General features: G+C 40.9%; 1 protein-coding gene across 4 annotated transcripts in view; it reads left to right on the top strand.

Moving 5' to 3' along the window:
* ADAMTS17 (ADAM metallopeptidase with thrombospondin type 1 motif 17) overlaps positions 1-17150 on the top strand; it is a 385992-nt gene that overhangs the window by 76640 nt on the left and 292202 nt on the right. The window lies entirely within an intron of this gene.

The following is a 17150-nucleotide window of genomic DNA, read 5'->3' as shown; positions in this document are numbered from 1 at the left end:
GACAAAGTGGGGTTTGTTTCGGTAATGCAAGGATGATTTAACCTACAAAATCAAGCAGTGTAATGCACCATATTAACAAAAGGAAGTTTGGGGGGTGGGGGGGGGGAATGGGGGTTTGGGATGGAAATGTTCTGAAGTTAGGTTGTGATGATGATTGTACAGCTATAAATATAATAAAATTCATTGAATTATTTTAAAAAATGAGAAGGAAATAGAAAACATGATCATTTAAACTGATGTAGAAAAGGATTTGGATAAATTTCATCTACCTTTCATGGTAAAAGCAATTAGCAAACTAAGAAATGGAAGGAAGCTATCTCAACATCATAAAAGCCATATATGCAAACCCATAGTGCATGTAATACTCAGTGGTGAAAGATTGAGAGCATCTCCTCTAAGATCAGGAACAAGGCAAGGATGCTTGCTTTTACTACTTCTAGCCAACATAGTACTGAAAGTCCTAGCTAGAACAATTAAGCAAGAGAAAGAAATAAAAGACATCCAGATAGGAAAGGAAGAAGTAAAGTTATCTGTGTATGCATACACCTTGAGCCATGTAGAAAACCATGAAATTCTACACACAAAAACTAGAACTGATAAAATAATTCAGTAAAGCCACAGGATACAAAACCAGCTCACACATAGTTGCATTTCTGTACCTAGCAATAAACAGTCTGAAAAGGAAATTAAGAAAACCATTCCATTTATAGTAAAGAATAAAAATACTTAGGAGTTAAAGAGATAAAGGATTCTTACCCTAAAAACTAAAAAACACTGGCAAAAGAAATTAAAGAAGACATAAATAAATGGAAAGACACTGATGTTCATGGATTGGAAGTCTTATAATTAATATGTCAGTACTACCCGAAGCAATCTATAGATAAAGTGCAGTCTCTAGCAAAATCCTAACAATGTTTTTCCTTATAGAAATTTAGAAACCCATTTAAAATTTGCATGAAATCTCAAAGGAACCTGAATAGCCAAAACAATCTTGTAAAAGAAAAACAAACTTGGAAGACTCATACTTCCATGATATCAAAATTTAAAACAAAGGTATAGTAATCAAAACACTGCAATACTGGCATAAAGACAAATACATAGATCAATGGAATAGAATGAGAGCCCATAAATGTATTCTGACATATTATCAAATGACTTTCAACAAGACTACCAAGGCTTATTTAATGGGGAAGTGACAGTCTATTGAATAAATGATGATGGGAGGACTGGATATGTACATTCAAGAGAATGAAGTTGGACCCTTACCTAACATCATATACAAAAATTAACTCAAAATGGATTAACGACCTGAAGGTGGGGAGTTCCCATTGTGGCTTAGTGGAAATGAATCTGACTAGTATCCAGGAAGATGCAGGTTGGATCCCTGGCCCTGCTCAGTGGGTTAAGGATCTGGCATGGCTATGAGCTGTGGTATAGGTCACAGATGTGGCTCAGATCCTACGTTGCTGTGGCTATGGTGTAGGCCAGCAGCTGCGGCTCCAAATTGACCCCTAGCCCGGATACCTCCATATGCTGCAGGTTCAGCCCTAAAAAGACAAAAAACAAAACAAAACAAACAAACAAAAAACCTGAAGGTGGGAATGAAAACTATAAAACTAGAAGAAAACACAGGGGAAATACTTCATGACATTGAATTTGGCAATGATTTCCTGGATATTACACCAAAGGCACAGGCAACAAAAGAAAAAAAAATAGATTGATTTTAACCAAATTTTAAAACTTGTACATCAAAAGATACTGTCAACAGAGTAAAAAGGCACTGCACAAGATGGAAGAAAATATTTACGAATTAACATACCCACTAATGTCCAGGATATATAGAAAACTCCCCAAATTCAACAACAAAAACAACCAGATTTAAAAGTGGGCAAAGGGGAGATGGGATTAAGATGGCAGAATAGAAGGACTATAGCTCAACCTATCTCCTAAAAACAACAAAATTTACAACTAAATGCTAAGCAGTCTTCAACCAAATGGACCAGAAACTTTGAAAAAGATATCCTACCCCAGAAGACAAAGAGGAGGCCATATCAAGAGGTAGGAGGGGTGATTATGCAATATAAGCATCCACGTACCTCCCGGGTGGGAAGCCCCACAGACTGGAAGGTAACTGGTTCACAGAGACTCACCTATATCAAACTCCCATGTGTGGGGATTTGGCACTGGGAGAAAGAGACCCCAGAGCATCTGGCATTGAAGGCCAGTGGGGCTTGTGCACAGGAGCTCCACAGGACTGGGGGGAAACAGAGACCCCATTCTTAAAATGTGCACACAGACTTTCATGTGTGCTGGGTCCCAGGGCAAAGCAATCTCCATAGGAATCTGGGTCAAACCTGACTGCAGTTCTTGGAGGACATCCTGGGAAAACAGGGGTGAATGTGGCTTGCTGTGGGGGAAGGACATTGAAAGCAAAGTTCTTGGGAATATTCAGCAGCATGCCTTTCTCCAGAGGTGACCATTTTGGGAAAATCTGGCCCTACCCATCAGCACTGAGAAGTCTCAGGCCAAACAACAATCCAGGTGGGATCACAGCCCCACCCATCAGTAAACAGGCTGCCTAAAGACCCCTCAGGCACACAGCTGCCTCTAATCTCATCCAGAGACAAAGCCCCACCCACCAGAGGGATTAGAATCAGCTTTACCTACCAATGGGCAGGCATCAGTCCCTCCCATCAGGAAGCCTACAGCAAGCCCCCATACTGACTTCAGCCACAAGGGGGACAGACACCAGAAGTAAGAGAGGCTACAACTCTATTATCTGTAAGGTCACCACACCAAAAACCTATAAAAATGAAAAGACAAAGGACTATAACTGAGATGAGGGAGAAAGAAAAAAACCCAGAAAATCAGCTACGTGATGAGGAGATTCTCAGCCTCCAGGAAAAAGACTTTAGATTGTTGATGCTGAAGATGATGCAAGACACTGGAAATAAACTGGAGGCAAAGATGGATAATTTACAGGAAACACTGAGCAAAGGGACATAAGATATAAAACTTAAGAGATACAAAATACAATAACTGAAATAAAAAATTCACTAGAAGCAGCTAACAGCAGAACACCAATAAGCAAGGTGGAGGACAGATTAGTGGGAATTACAGATGCGGAACAGAAAAGAGAAAAAAGATTGAAAACAAATGAAGAGAGTCTCAGAGAACTCTGGGACAGCATTAAACACACCAACATCCATATTATAGGGGTGACAGAAGGAGAAGAGAGAGAGAAGGGGACAGAAAAAATATTCCAAGAGATAACAGCCGAAAACTTCCCTAACATGGGAAAGGAACCACTCACTCAAATCCAGGAAGCAGAACGAGTACCATACAAAATAAACCCAAGGAGGAACACCCCAAGACACATATTACTCAAACTAACCAAAATTAAAGACAGAGAGAAAATCTTGAAAGCAGCTAGGCAAAAGAAACAAGTAACATACAAGGGAACCCCAATAAGTTTATGGGCAGATTTTTCAGCAGAAACTCTGCAGGCTAGAAGTGAATAGCATGATAAAGGAAAAGTCCTCCAACCAAGATTACTTTACCCAGCAAGGCTCTCATTCAGATTTGAAGGAGAAATGAAAAGCTTTACAGATAAGCAAAATCTAAGAGAATTCAGCACCACTAAAGCTGCTTTACAACAAATACTAAAGGAACTTCTCTAGGCAGAAAAGCCAAGACAGCAACAGGAAACAAAAATACTGCAAATGACAAGCCTCATCAGTAAAGGTATATATACAGTAAAGATATGAAATCATCTACACACAATTATGCCACCAAAATCAGAAATCATGAGAAGAGGTGGGTACAAATGCAGGACACTGGAGATGATCTAACAATTAAGAGGCCAACAACTTAAAACAATCTCATATATATATATATATATATATATATATATATATATATATAGACTCATATCAAAACTTCAGAATAACTGCAAACCAAAAATCTACAATTGATACACAAACAAAGAAAAATCAGCTCAAATACAACACTAAAGATAGTCATCAAAACACAACAGAAGAGAACAAGAGAAGGGAAGAAAAAAGAGCAGCAAAAACAAATCCAAAGCGATTAATCAAATGGCAATAAGAACATACATATCAATAATTACCTTAAATGTTAATGGACTAAACGCCCCAACCAAAATACATAGACCAGCTGAATGGATACAAAAGCAAGACCCATATATATGCTGTTTTCAAGAGACCCACTTCACTTCTAGGGACACATACAAATTGAAAGTGAGAGGATGGAAGAAAATATTGCATATGAACGGGAATCAAAAGAAAGCTAGAGTAGCAATACTCATAACAGACAAAATAGACTGTAACTATTTTAAGGGACAAGGAAGGTCACTACATAATGATCAAAGGATCAATCCACAAGAAGATATAACAATTTTAAATATCTATGCAGCCAACATAGGTTCACCACAATATATAAAGAAACTGCTAACAACCTTAAGAGGACAAGTTGACAATAACACAATAATAGTGGGGGACTTTAACACCCCACTCACAGCAATGGACAGATCATCCAGACAGAAAATCAATAAGGAAACATAGCCCCTGAATGAAGCATTAGACCAGATGGACTTAATTGATATATATAGGACATTCCATCCAAAAGCAACAGAAGACACATTCTTCTCAAGTGCACATGGAACATTCTCTAAGATGGATCACATCCTGGGCTACAAATCCAACCTTGGTAACTTTAAGAAAATTGAAATCATATCAAGCATCTTTTCTGACCACAATGCTATACAACTGGAAATCAACAACAAGAAAAAAACTGTAAAAAAACACACACACATGGAGACTCAACAACATGCTACTAAACAACCAATGGATCACTGAAGAAATCAAAGAGGAAATTTAAAAATACCTAGAAGCAAATGACAATGAAGATATGACACTCCAAAGCCTATGGGATGCAGCAAAAGCCATTCTAAGAGGAAAGTTTCTAGCAGTACAAGCCCACCGCAGGAAACAAGAAAAAGCCGAAATAAACAAGCTAACTTTACATCTAAAGCAGCTCGGGAGAGAAGAACAGACAAGACCCAAAGTTAGTAGAAGGAAAGAAATCATAAAGATCAGAGCAGAAATCAATGAAGTAGAAATGAAAAAAACCATAGAAAAGATCAATGAAACAAAAAGCTGGTTCTTTGGAAAGATCAACAAAATTGATAAACCCTTAGGCAGACTTATCAAGCAAAAAAGAGAGAGGACTCAAATCAATAAAATTAGAAATGAAAAAGGAGAAGTAACAACGGACATCACAGAAATACAAAGGATCATAAGAGACTACTATATGCGACTATATGCCAATAAAACGGAAAACCTAGAAGAAATGGACGAATTCTTAGAAAAGCACAATCTTCCAAGACTAACCCAAGATGAAATAGAAAAGATGAATGGACCAGTCACAAGAACTGAAATTGAAACTGCGATTAAAAAACTTCCAACAAACAAAAGTCCAGGACCAGATGGCTTCATAGGCGAATTCTATCAAACATTTAGAGAAGAGCTAACACCTATCCTTCTGAAGTTATTCCAAAAAATTGCAGGGGAAGGAACACTCCCAAACGCATTCTATGAGGCTACCATCATCCTGATACCAAAACCAGACAAAGATACCACAAAAAAAGGAAAATTTAAGGCCAATATCACTGGTGAACATAGAAGCAAAAATCCCTAACAAAATATTAGCAAACTGAATCCAATATTTACTACCTTGATGAAGTGGGATTTATCCCAGGGATACAAGGATTCTTCAATATCCACAAATCAATCAGTGTCATACACCACATTAACAAACTGAAGAATAAAAACCATATGATCCTCTCAACAGATGCAGAAAAAACCTTTGACAAAATCCAACACCCATTTCTGATAAAAAACCCTCCAGAAAGTGGGCATAGAGGGAACCTACCTCAACATAATAGAGGACTTATATGACAAACCCACAGCGAACATCATTCTCAATGGTGAAAAGGTGAAAGAATTCCCAATGAGATCAGGAACAAGAAAAGGATGTCTGTTCTCGCCACCACTATTCAACATAGTTTTGGAAGTCCTAGCCAGGGCAGTCAGAGAAAAAAAAGAAAGGAATCCAAATTGGAAAGGAAGAAGTAAAACTATCACTGTTTGCAGATGACATGATACTATACCTAGAGAATGCTAAAGATGCTACCAGAAAACTGTTAGAGCTCATCCATGAATTTGGCAAAGTTGCGGGATACAAAATTAATACACAGAAATTGACGGCATTTCTATATACTAACAACAAAAGATCAGAAAGAGAAATTAGGGAAACAATCCCATTTACCATTCCATCAAAAAGAATAAAATACCTAGGAGTAAACCTACCTAAGGAGACAAAAGACCTATGCTCTGAGAACTCTTAAGACACTGATGAAAGAAATAAAAAATGACACAAGTGGATGGAAAGAAAAACCATGCTCTTGGATTGGAAGAGTTAATATTTTAATATTCTCCAAATGACTATACTACCCAAGGCAATCTGCAGGTTCAATGCAATCCCTATCAAATTACCAAGGACATTTTTCACAGAACTTGAACAAAATATTTTAAAGTTTGTTTGGAAGCATGAAAGACCTAGCATAGCCGAAGACATCCTGAAAAAGGAAAGTGGAGCTGGAAGAATTAGGCTCCCTGACTGTCGACTATACTACAGAGCAACAGTCATCAAAGCTGTATGGTATGGCACAAAGACAGAAATACAGATCAGTGGTACAGGATAGAAAGCCCAGAATTAAACCCACACACTTACAGCCAACTAATCTGTGACAAAGGAGGCAAGAATATACAATGGAGAAAGGACAGCTTGTTCAATAAGTGGTGCTGGGAAAACTGGACAGCCACACGGAAAAGAATGAAATGAGAACACTCTCTAATACCATACACAAAAATAAACTCAAAATGGATTAAAGACCTAGATAAAGACCAGATACTATAAAGCTCTTAGAGGAAAACGTAGGCCAAACACTCTCTGACATAAACAACAGCAACATCTTTTCAGATCCTCCTCTTAGAGTAATGACAGTAAAAACAAAAATAAACAAATGGGACTTAATTAAACTTAAAGATTCTGCACAGCAAAGGAAACCCTAAACAAAACTAAAAGGCAATCCACAGAATGGGAGAAAATCTCTGCAAATTAATAATCGACTGGCGGATTAATCTCCAAAATTTATAAACACTTCCTACTGCTCAATACCAAAAAAACAAACAACCCCATCAAAAAATGGGCAGAAGATTGAAACAGACAGTTCTCCAAAAAAGATATATGGGATGCCAAAAAACATATGAAGAGATATTCAACATCACTCATTACTAGAGAAATGCAAATCAAAACCACTATGAGGTACCACCTTACACCAGCCAGAATGGCCATCATCAAAAAGTCTACAAACAATAAATGCTGGAGAGGGTGTGGAGAAAAAGGAACCCTAGTACACTGTTGGTGGGATTGTACATTGGTGCAACCACTGTCGAAAGCAGTATGGAGATTCCTCAGAAAACTAAAAATAGAAGTACAGTTTGATCCAGCAATCCTACTCCTGGGCATCTATCCAGAGAAAACCATGACTCAGAAAGACACATGACATGTAATCCAATGTTCACTCCAACACTATTTTCAATAGCCCAGACATGGAAACAACCTAAATGCCCATCAACAGAGGAGTGGATCAAGAAGATGTGGTACATTTACACAATGGAATATCACTTAGCCGTTAAAAGGAACGAAATACTGGCATTTTTAGTAACATGGATGGACCTAGAAATTATCATGCTAAGTAAAGTCATTCATACAATGAGACACCAACATCAAATGCTTTCACTGAAATGTAGAATCTGAAAAAAGGACACAATGAACTTCTTTGCAGAACAGATACTGACTCACAGACTTTGAAAAACTTATGGTTTCCAAAGGAGTCAGTTTGGGGGTGGGGGGATATGCTGGGGTTGTGGGATGGAAATCAAATCATATAAAATTGGATTGTGATGATCATTGTACAACTATAAATGTAATAAATTCATTGAGTAATTAAAAAAATTAAAAGTGGGCAAAGGACTAGACCTTTCTCCAAAGAGGATATACAAATGGATATTAAGAGATATTCAGGAGTTCCCGTCATGGCTCAGTGGTTAACGAATCCAACTGGAAACCATGAGGACATAGGTTCGATCCCTGGCCTCGCTCAGTGGGTTAAGGACCTGGTGTTGCCGTGAGCTGTGGTGTAGGTCTCAGACATGGCTCAGATCCTGCATTGCTGTGGCTCTGGCCTAGGCCGGTGCTACAGCTCTGATTGGACCCCTAGCCTGGAACCTCCGTATGCCATGGGAGCAGCCCAAGAAATGGCAAAAAGAGGAAAAAAAAAAGTTAATCAGTGTTACTAATCATTAGGGGAATGTAAATCCAAACCACAATGAGCTATCCCTTCACTCTAGCTTGAATGCTGCTATTAAAAAGTGTGAAATGAACAAGCGTTGGCAAGGATGTGGAGAAATGGACACTCTTGTGTATTATTCTTGGAACCATAAAATGATGCAGCTCCTTTCGAAGACAGTATGATGGTTCTTAAACAACAACAAAGGAATCACAATATGATCCAGCAGTTCCACTTCTGGGTGTATATCCAAGAGAAGGGAAAGTGGGACCATGAACAGATTAATTGCACACCCACTTTCATAGCAGTGTAATCCACAATAAGCGAAAGGAGGAAGCAAACCAAATTTCCATTTGAAGGGTGCATGGGTAGACAAATGAGGTGTATACACTCAATTGACTATCATTCAGCCTGAAAAAAGAAAAGAATTCTGACACATGCTACAGCATGGATGAACCTTGAGGGACTTTGTTAAATAAACAAGCCAGTCACAAAAGTATAAATATCGACACATAATCTATGACTGCACTTATGAGAGGTGCTTGAAGTCGTCACATTCATAGAGGCAGAAAATAGAATGGTGGTTGCCAGAGGCTACAGAAGTTCAAGAGCAGGGAGTATGTGCAATAGCTCTGAGTTTCAGTTGGGGAAGATACAAAAGTTCTGTAGTTGGATGGTAGCGATTGTTGCACAACAGTGTGAATGTACTTAATGCCACTAAACCATACTCTTAAAAATGTAAAGTTCATGTTATGCATATTAAACAGAATTTCTCTGTCTTTGCATCATCTGAAAGTTCATCAAGGTAATTTCACCTTTATTTCCCCAGTGCCTGGTACATCTGCAGATAAATTATCAAGAAATTTTTGTGGAGTCCGCGAACTCATCAATGAGTGACTGATGGAACTCATCAATGAGTGACTGATGCCATTTTCCAACCTCCTTTGCAAAGGATTTAGTACTGATGTTGTGTAAACACTGGCTTTCCTTTTTTAATTCCTCAGTTAATTCACTTCTGAAAAGCCTTTTGTATTTGAAGCATATCACACAGATGCAGTGTCCTAAACTCTGGTGGAAAGCTTTTCTACATAAATGCAAGTCCATATTTACACTTCCCACATGGTCCCCTGGGCTCTGGGTGGTCCCCTTCAGCTTCCATCTTGCCCTTCAAAAAGGAGGTATCAAGGTGGAACAGATAAAACCAGTGTGGATCAGTTCTTCACTGGAACATTTTAACTCTGAAAAAGCTGCTACCTTATCAATATTTAACATCTGAGTATCATTTAAAAGAGTAGTTCGGTGGTCTTAGCCAGCAGTCTACAACTGCCAGCTTTTTCCCTGTAAAGAATAATCTTTGTAGAGTTACATCCTTGCTGTTTTTTTGTTTGTTTGTTTGTTTTGGTTTCTTTTTTGAGATGGGTTCATTTAGAAGTTATTCTAGGAATTCCCATTGTGGTTCTTAACCTGACTAGTTTCCATGAGGATATGGGTTCAATCCCTCACTCTGCTCAGCAGGCTAAGGATCTGGCATTGCTGTGAGCTATGGTGCAGGTCACAGACGTGGCTTGGATCTGGCATTGCTATGGCTGCAGCTTGGATTCCTAGCCTGGGAACTTTCATGTGCCACAGGAGCAGCCCTAAAAAGACAAAGAGAAAAGTTTTTCTAGGAGTTAACAAATGACTTATCTGTGATTGAAACAAAGCACCGCACTTAAACACACACACACTAAGTGCAGTGGTAAGAAAATGTTTTAAGAACATGTTTGGCTGCTCTGTGTCCTGTTGAATCAGTCTTCAGAGCTAGAGAAGAAATGGCCTTTGTGAGAGCAGATCCACTTTGGTCATTTCTGAGGACTTGTGAAGCACAGAAGAGATACTAGAAGAACCACCCTGGCATCATGCAGAGTGGTTCTGTTTTTGAAACAAGGAAGAGAGGAGTTTTGTAAACCCATGGAGCAGTGAGCATGGCACTGTATCAGTCCCAAGTAAGCAGCAGAAACTGGATTTGGGCTGACTGATGTGGAAGAGGACTCAGCTTTGGAGTTGTGTGTGGAGGAGCCCAGAGTCAAAAGGAAGGTTGGGTCACCCGCCACAGAATCTGGGGAAGGTAAGGAGCAGGAGACCCCAGGAATGCCAGGCAGCAGGAGAGAGCAAGGCTGAGTTCTGGCCAGGAGGATGGGCTGATCTCACAGGGCTAGGGTGCTGCCACCTGTGTAATCTGGGAACACCCCCTCTGCTGGTGCCCCTCCATGACTCCTGTGGCAGCAGAGTGAGTTTTTGCTGCTTTGGTTTCTGCAGTGGAAAGAGGGTTCCTTTCTCCAGATCTGATCCAGTGGGGGAATTTTCTCCAATGAAAACACCATAATTAGCCAAAAAGGAAAAAAAAATTAGGAATTCCTGTCATGGCTCAGCAGTAATGGACCCAACTAGTATCCATGAGGACTTGGGTTTGATCCCTGGCCCTGCTCAGTAGGTTAAAGATCTGGCATTGCTGTGAGCTGTGGTGTAGGTCACAGACACGTCTTGGATCTGGTGTTGCTGTGGCGTAGGCTGGTGGCTGCAGCTCTCATTCGACTCCTAGTCTGGGAACTTCTATATGCCATGGTGTGGCCCTAAAAAGACAAAAGAAAAAGAAAAAAAGAAATTTAAAAAATCCGAGAAAGGTGTCCGGCCACTACACAGACTAAAGCATAAAAAGGTTCTCTCACATGACGTATGATTCTGTGGTTCCGTTTTGGGGTATATACACAAATGAATTGAATACAGGGTCTTCAGGAGATTTATTTATTTGGCCATGGCCTGCAGAAGTTCCTGGATCAGGGATCAAATCCATGCCTCAGCAGTGACAACGCCAAATACTTAATCACTTGGCTACCAGGGAACTCCTCCAAGAGATATTTTTGCACCCATGTTAATGGCAGCATTTTTACTATAGCCAAGAGGAGGAAGCAACCCAAATGTCCGTTGAAGGATAAACAAAATAGGATATGATGCACATATATATGCCCAACTGAATATTATTCAGCCTCAAAAAGGAAAGGAACTCTGATACCTGCTATAGCATAGACAAACTTTGAGGACATTATCAAGGACATCAGGGAAATAAGGTAGTCACAGGACAAGTTCTATGAGTCCACTCCTAAGAAATGCCTGGAGTAGTCAAATTCGTAGAGACGGAGAGTAGAAAGGTGGTTGCTGGGGAGAATGAGGAGTTAATGTTTAATGGGTGCAGAGGTTCACTATGAGAACTATGAGTGCTGCTGAACTGTATACGTAAAAACAGAGGAGTTCCCTGGTGGTCTAGTGATTAAGTGCTGTGGCTTGGGTTTGATCCCTGGCCCAGGAAATTCTGCATGTTGTGAGCATGGTCAAATTTAAAAAAAAAAAAAAAACATGCTTAAGGTTGTAAGATTTATGTTTATGTATTTTACCACAATAAAAATAAAATGAGATTCACTTACTAATTTCATTCAGCTATAGTTTTTGAGTACCTAAAGTGCACTGAGGACTCTTTGAGGAACTGGGGATGGAGTAGGGACCGTGACAGGTCCCATCCTCATGAAGCTCAGGTGTTGGGACCAACAGGCAATACACAACACACAAATCAGTGAAATTTGTATGCAAATTATATAAAATGCTATGCAAAGACTGAGATGATAGCAAGTGCCTGGGGTGGCCAAGGCCACCTCTGTGATGAGTGACCCTCCACTTAGAAGGGAAGGTATTCTGCTGACATGAGGACCTAGCCAGTGGGGGTCAGTCTGGCATTTGGGAGGCACAGGAAGAGGTGGTTCCTGGTGGGTGATGGGGAGGGTGGGGTGCAGTGAGAGGTGCTCTGGGACCCCGGGAAGCTGCTGCAGGGTTCAGGCATGCATTGATTTGTTTTTTGAAAGATTCTTCTGCCAGGCTCCAAGGGAAATAGAGTCTCACTGGGCTCTGGGTCCCCGCAAAGTGCTCCCCTGTACAGGTACGTGTGGAGGGAGGAACTTGTGCCACACCTGAGCCTTTGAACTGGCAGCAAGCGCAGAGGGTGCCCTGTGGTTGATTTTTCATGTATATAAGTTGATTTTCCTTTGGTTGGGAGTGGGGGTTGGTGACCCAGGAGCAGGAATATTTTAAAGAACAAATTGCAGATGGAAACAGGTGGTGCTGTCACTAGAAACCCTGGGTTTGGGCAGCCAAATTGGAAAATGGGGCAACTTGACAGAGCTTTGGTTGTTTTTAGCTTCCTTAACAACCACAGCGTGGAATGAAAACCTGAGACATTCCAGGCAAGTTCTGTTTGAAGGAAAAATGACATCAATTTGATTCTATTACCGTGTGAAACAGACAACCAGCTTTTCTCTGGTGACTAGAGACATTAGCAATGGGTTAGAGCTCACTGGTTCCCACCCGCAGTGGCCATGGGGGGCTTGTTGAATGCAGATGCCCAGGGTCCCCCAGGGTGTCTGGTTCAGTGGGTCTGGGGTGGCTCCAGATTACATTTCCAACACGTGGCCAGGCATCAGTGCTGCTTCAGGAATCCCGCTCAGCAGGACCCTGCTAGAGAACATGGCCTCCTCCTGGGTGGGGGTCTGTCTGATTGTGACATGTGACATGAGCATGTCACCTGCAGTTCCTCTCTGTCCCAGGGGAGGCCATGAGTCGCACCAGGTAGGTGGTGCTCTGGGGAAAACCCTGCCTGTCCTTACCAGCAGCTCCTCCCCATGTGGCGCCCCCAGCCCCTGCTTCTCCTCCTGTCCCTGTCTGCCCCTCCCTGACCTTGTCCCACAGTCGCCCAGCCAGGGGAGCCCTGCAGAGTGCTGCTGGCAGCAGGTCCACCCAGCTTGGCCCCCAGGCTGCCAAGGAAATGTGACAAATGCAGCCGGGGCCCTGAGCCCTTGCCAGGACACAGCCAGAGCTGGATGCCAGAGACAGAATTTCCAGACGATCGGTTATGCTGTTCCCCTCCCAACCAGGTGTCTCCCTAAACATCACATGGCGCCACCTTGGATGAATTTCCATGTGGAAAAAAGGAAGACTTTGTTACATGTCTTTGAGGCCTCAGCTTTGCTCACCTGAAGCTTCTTATCTTAAATTGATTAATGGAAAAATTTTACTTTGGTGAAATACAGCTGATAGACTTTGCCATATTGGTCATTTTTAAGTGTACAGTTCAGTACCGAGCATATTCACATATTAGAACTCCTTCATCTTGCAAGATGGAAATCTATCCCCATTAAACAACTTCCCATCTCACCCTCTGTCCCAGCTGCTGGAGCATAAACCTTTTCTCTCTATCCAGCTCACATCCATTTGTTCCAAGGAAGCACCTGAGCCTTTGGGGTCTCAGTGCACAGATTGTGCCAAACTGTCCTCAGCCAGCTAGGGGGAATGGGGGATTCTGACACAGGAGTGTGTGCCTTATAATTTTGTTCTTCCTGAGACTTCCATTGTTCCACCCAGGCTCTGTTCTTTAGCTACTTTCAGGGGGGCCATGTCGGGACACCCTGAGATTGCTTTTCACCTTGTTCCTTTAAACCTACAATATGCTTTAACACATCTGTGGCTATTGCCACTTTTATAGGCAATGTTTAGGTTGTACCTCAAAACTGTGCAACTTGAATCTTCTCCTCATAATTTCAAGTTTTCATTCTTCCTAGTTTAAAATTTTGGAAATTGAGGTTTTCCAGTTTGGGCCCAATCCTAAGGCTGAATATTTCTGGGAAGGTTTGAATTACAGCCATTGGGTGGTTCTCAAAATATCAAAACAAGGAAAAAATTATGTGCTTTTCCCTTCTTCACTCAGGTTTGGGGTTAGGTAGTGAAGACATGACTTTAGAATTGGCCTACAGATGGTCCAGCATTAAAAAAAAAAAAAAAAAAAAGGCTGCTATTTTGTTCTTGGGGAAAGAAAATTTTTTGGGAAGGGACAGTGAGAACAGAAGAACTGAATGTGTTGTGTTTTTTCTTGTGGGAAAGAATATTACATTACACAAAGATTCTATTTTGCTTTAATAATAGTTTTCAAAGAGAAAATCCAAGCACTGACACAGCTCATTCCTTTGTCACACACAGATGCTCAAACACTGTGCGTGCCTGGCTTCTACTGCTTGTGTGCCAGACACCGTGTCCAGCTTCACATGGCCTGAATTAACCGTGGCCACACTGTCGTCTGCGGCCAGTGCTTTATGTTGCTGCTCATGTACTGGAGAGAAAATTTTAATGTCTGTGCTGGAAAAGTTCTCCCTCCAGAGTATGTCTATCAGGGAAAAAACAAAAAACAAGTAGCATGTTCAGAAGCAAGTGAAATAAGTCAGAGAAAAACAAATACTGCATGATCTCACTGATATGTGGAATCTTTAAAAACTGAACTCATAGAAGAGTTCCTGTTGTGACTTAGTGGTAACAAACCTGACTAGTATCCATGAGGATGCGGGTTCGATCCCTGGCCTCGCTCAGTACCTTAAGGATCTGGCGTTGCCATGAGCTGTGGTGTAGGTCGCAGATGCAGCTCAGATCTGGCATGGGTGTGGCTGTGGCGTAGGCTGGTTGCTGCAGCTCCAATTCAACTTGTAGTTTGGCAACTTCCATGTGCTGCAGGTATGGCCCTAAAAAGCAAAACAAACAAACAAGCAAAAAAACCTCATAGATTCAGAGAACAAATCAGTGATTACCAGGGTTAGGGGTATAGGTGAAGGTGGTCAAAAGGTATAGGCTTTTTGTTATAATGAGTCCTGGGGGTCTAAGTACAGCATGGTGACTGTAGTTAACAGTATAGTATTGGATATTTGAAAGTTGCTGAGAGAGTAGATCTTAAAATTTCTTTCACAAGAAAAACAGTTGTAACTACATGAGGTGATAGATGCTAACTAAACGAGGTAATCCTTTTGAGGTACGTATTATACATATGATATATATTATATATAATCATGTACACTTGAACCTAATACAATATTATACATCAATTATGTCTCAATAACATTGGAAAAAGGACATAATGAAGCAAAGTCTTTTCCTAATTTCAAATGAACCTATCTTCAAAACAGAAACAGACTCACAGACATAGAGAACAGACTTGGTGCAAGGAGGAGTGGGGAAGGTGTGGGATGGACTGGGAGTTCAGGGCTAGTAGATGCGAACTATTACGTTTCGAGTGGATAAGCAATGAGATCCTGCTGTATAGCCCAGGAAACTAAATCTAGTTTCTTGGGATAGACCATGATGGAAGAGAATATAAGAGAATGTATATTTATGTATGACTGAGTCATTTTGCTGTATAGCAAAATTGGCACAGCATTGTAAACCAACACTACTTTAAATTTTTTTTCTAAATAAAAGGAAAGGGGCTATTTAAAAGGTTCCCATCTCTTTGTATCTTACACTACCTATAGCACCTGCTCAATGGTCCCTCCTGCATCCTGCTCCCTCCTTACTATGGAGAAGGAGGTCAGGAGGATCATCATGATCTAGGGACCTATGAGTCCGATGTTTTTTTTTCCATCTGCATCAGCTTTCATTCCTCCACCTTTTCTGAGTTTTCCTGTCTCTTGCCCCCTTGAATCCTTTGATTTCTTGATGTTGAGATCATGATAATTAAGTTCCACCAACAAGAGGTCTTTTTCTGTTACTATCTGTCACTTTTACCTCACTGACAAACTGTGGTTAGAATGAAGACTTCAGGCAATAAAGAAATGTAGGCTTTTCGCCCAGACATGCCTGGGTTTGGTCTGGCATCATTGTTGACTGGCTGAGGGTCTTGAGTGGGTGGCTTTGTCTCATTGAGTGGAGATTGGTGGAGATAGTGACCTTGATGGGCTGTGATGAGGGTTAGAGGTAATACAGGCTAGCACTTGGCCACAGGCATGGACCTCCCCCATCCTTTCATAAAGATCCCCTTCACCTTCCTGCAGGTAACCCCATGATCATCTTACATCCATTTCTTTTTTTTTTTCAAATCACCCATCCTATAAATGTTTTTCAACCAATGGATTTTCAGCTTATCTTTGCATGTATGCATATGTATGCACAAGTATGTGTGATTCCAGAGTTTTCTGTCATTGTGTGAGTCTTTTGAGGAATTAATATTTATGGTAGGTTTTTGGTCTCAGAAGGCCTTTTTGTATATCTCACATACATGTATTTTATTGTCCAATAATGCTTTGTCTATGAACATTGAAATTTGAATTTCATATAATTACTCACCTTTAGATTATTTATTTATTTATTTATTTTGGTATTGGAAGAACACAGTTTTTTAAAAAACATTTTAAATTAATATATATTTTTTCTTTTTATGGCCACACCTGCAGCCCATGGAGGTTCCCAGGCTAAGGGTTAAATTGGAGCTGTGGCTGAGGCCTATGCCACAGCCACAGCAACACCGAATTCGAACTACATCTGTGACTCAACACTGTGGCTTGTAGCAACCCCAGAACCTTAACCCACTGAGCGAGGCCAGGGATCAAACATGAATCCTCAGAGAGACAACATCAGGTTCTTAATGTGCTGAGCCACACCAGGAACTCCACATTAATATAATTGTTTTTGGTCTTTTTAGGGCCGCACCCAAGCATATGGAATTTCCCCGGCTAGGGGTAGAAATGAAGCTGTAGCTGCCGGCCTACACCACAGCCACAGCAACACGGGATCTGAGCTGAATTCGTGACCTGTACCACAGCTCCCATGGCAATGCCAGATACTTAACCCACTGAACAAGGCCAGGGATCGAACTTGC

This window comes from Phacochoerus africanus, chromosome 2 (genome assembly GCF_016906955.1).
Source record: "Phacochoerus africanus isolate WHEZ1 chromosome 2, ROS_Pafr_v1, whole genome shotgun sequence".
Classification (NCBI taxonomy): domain Eukaryota; kingdom Metazoa; phylum Chordata; class Mammalia; order Artiodactyla; family Suidae; genus Phacochoerus; species Phacochoerus africanus.
This window is presented reverse-complemented; position numbering and strand designations above follow the sequence as displayed.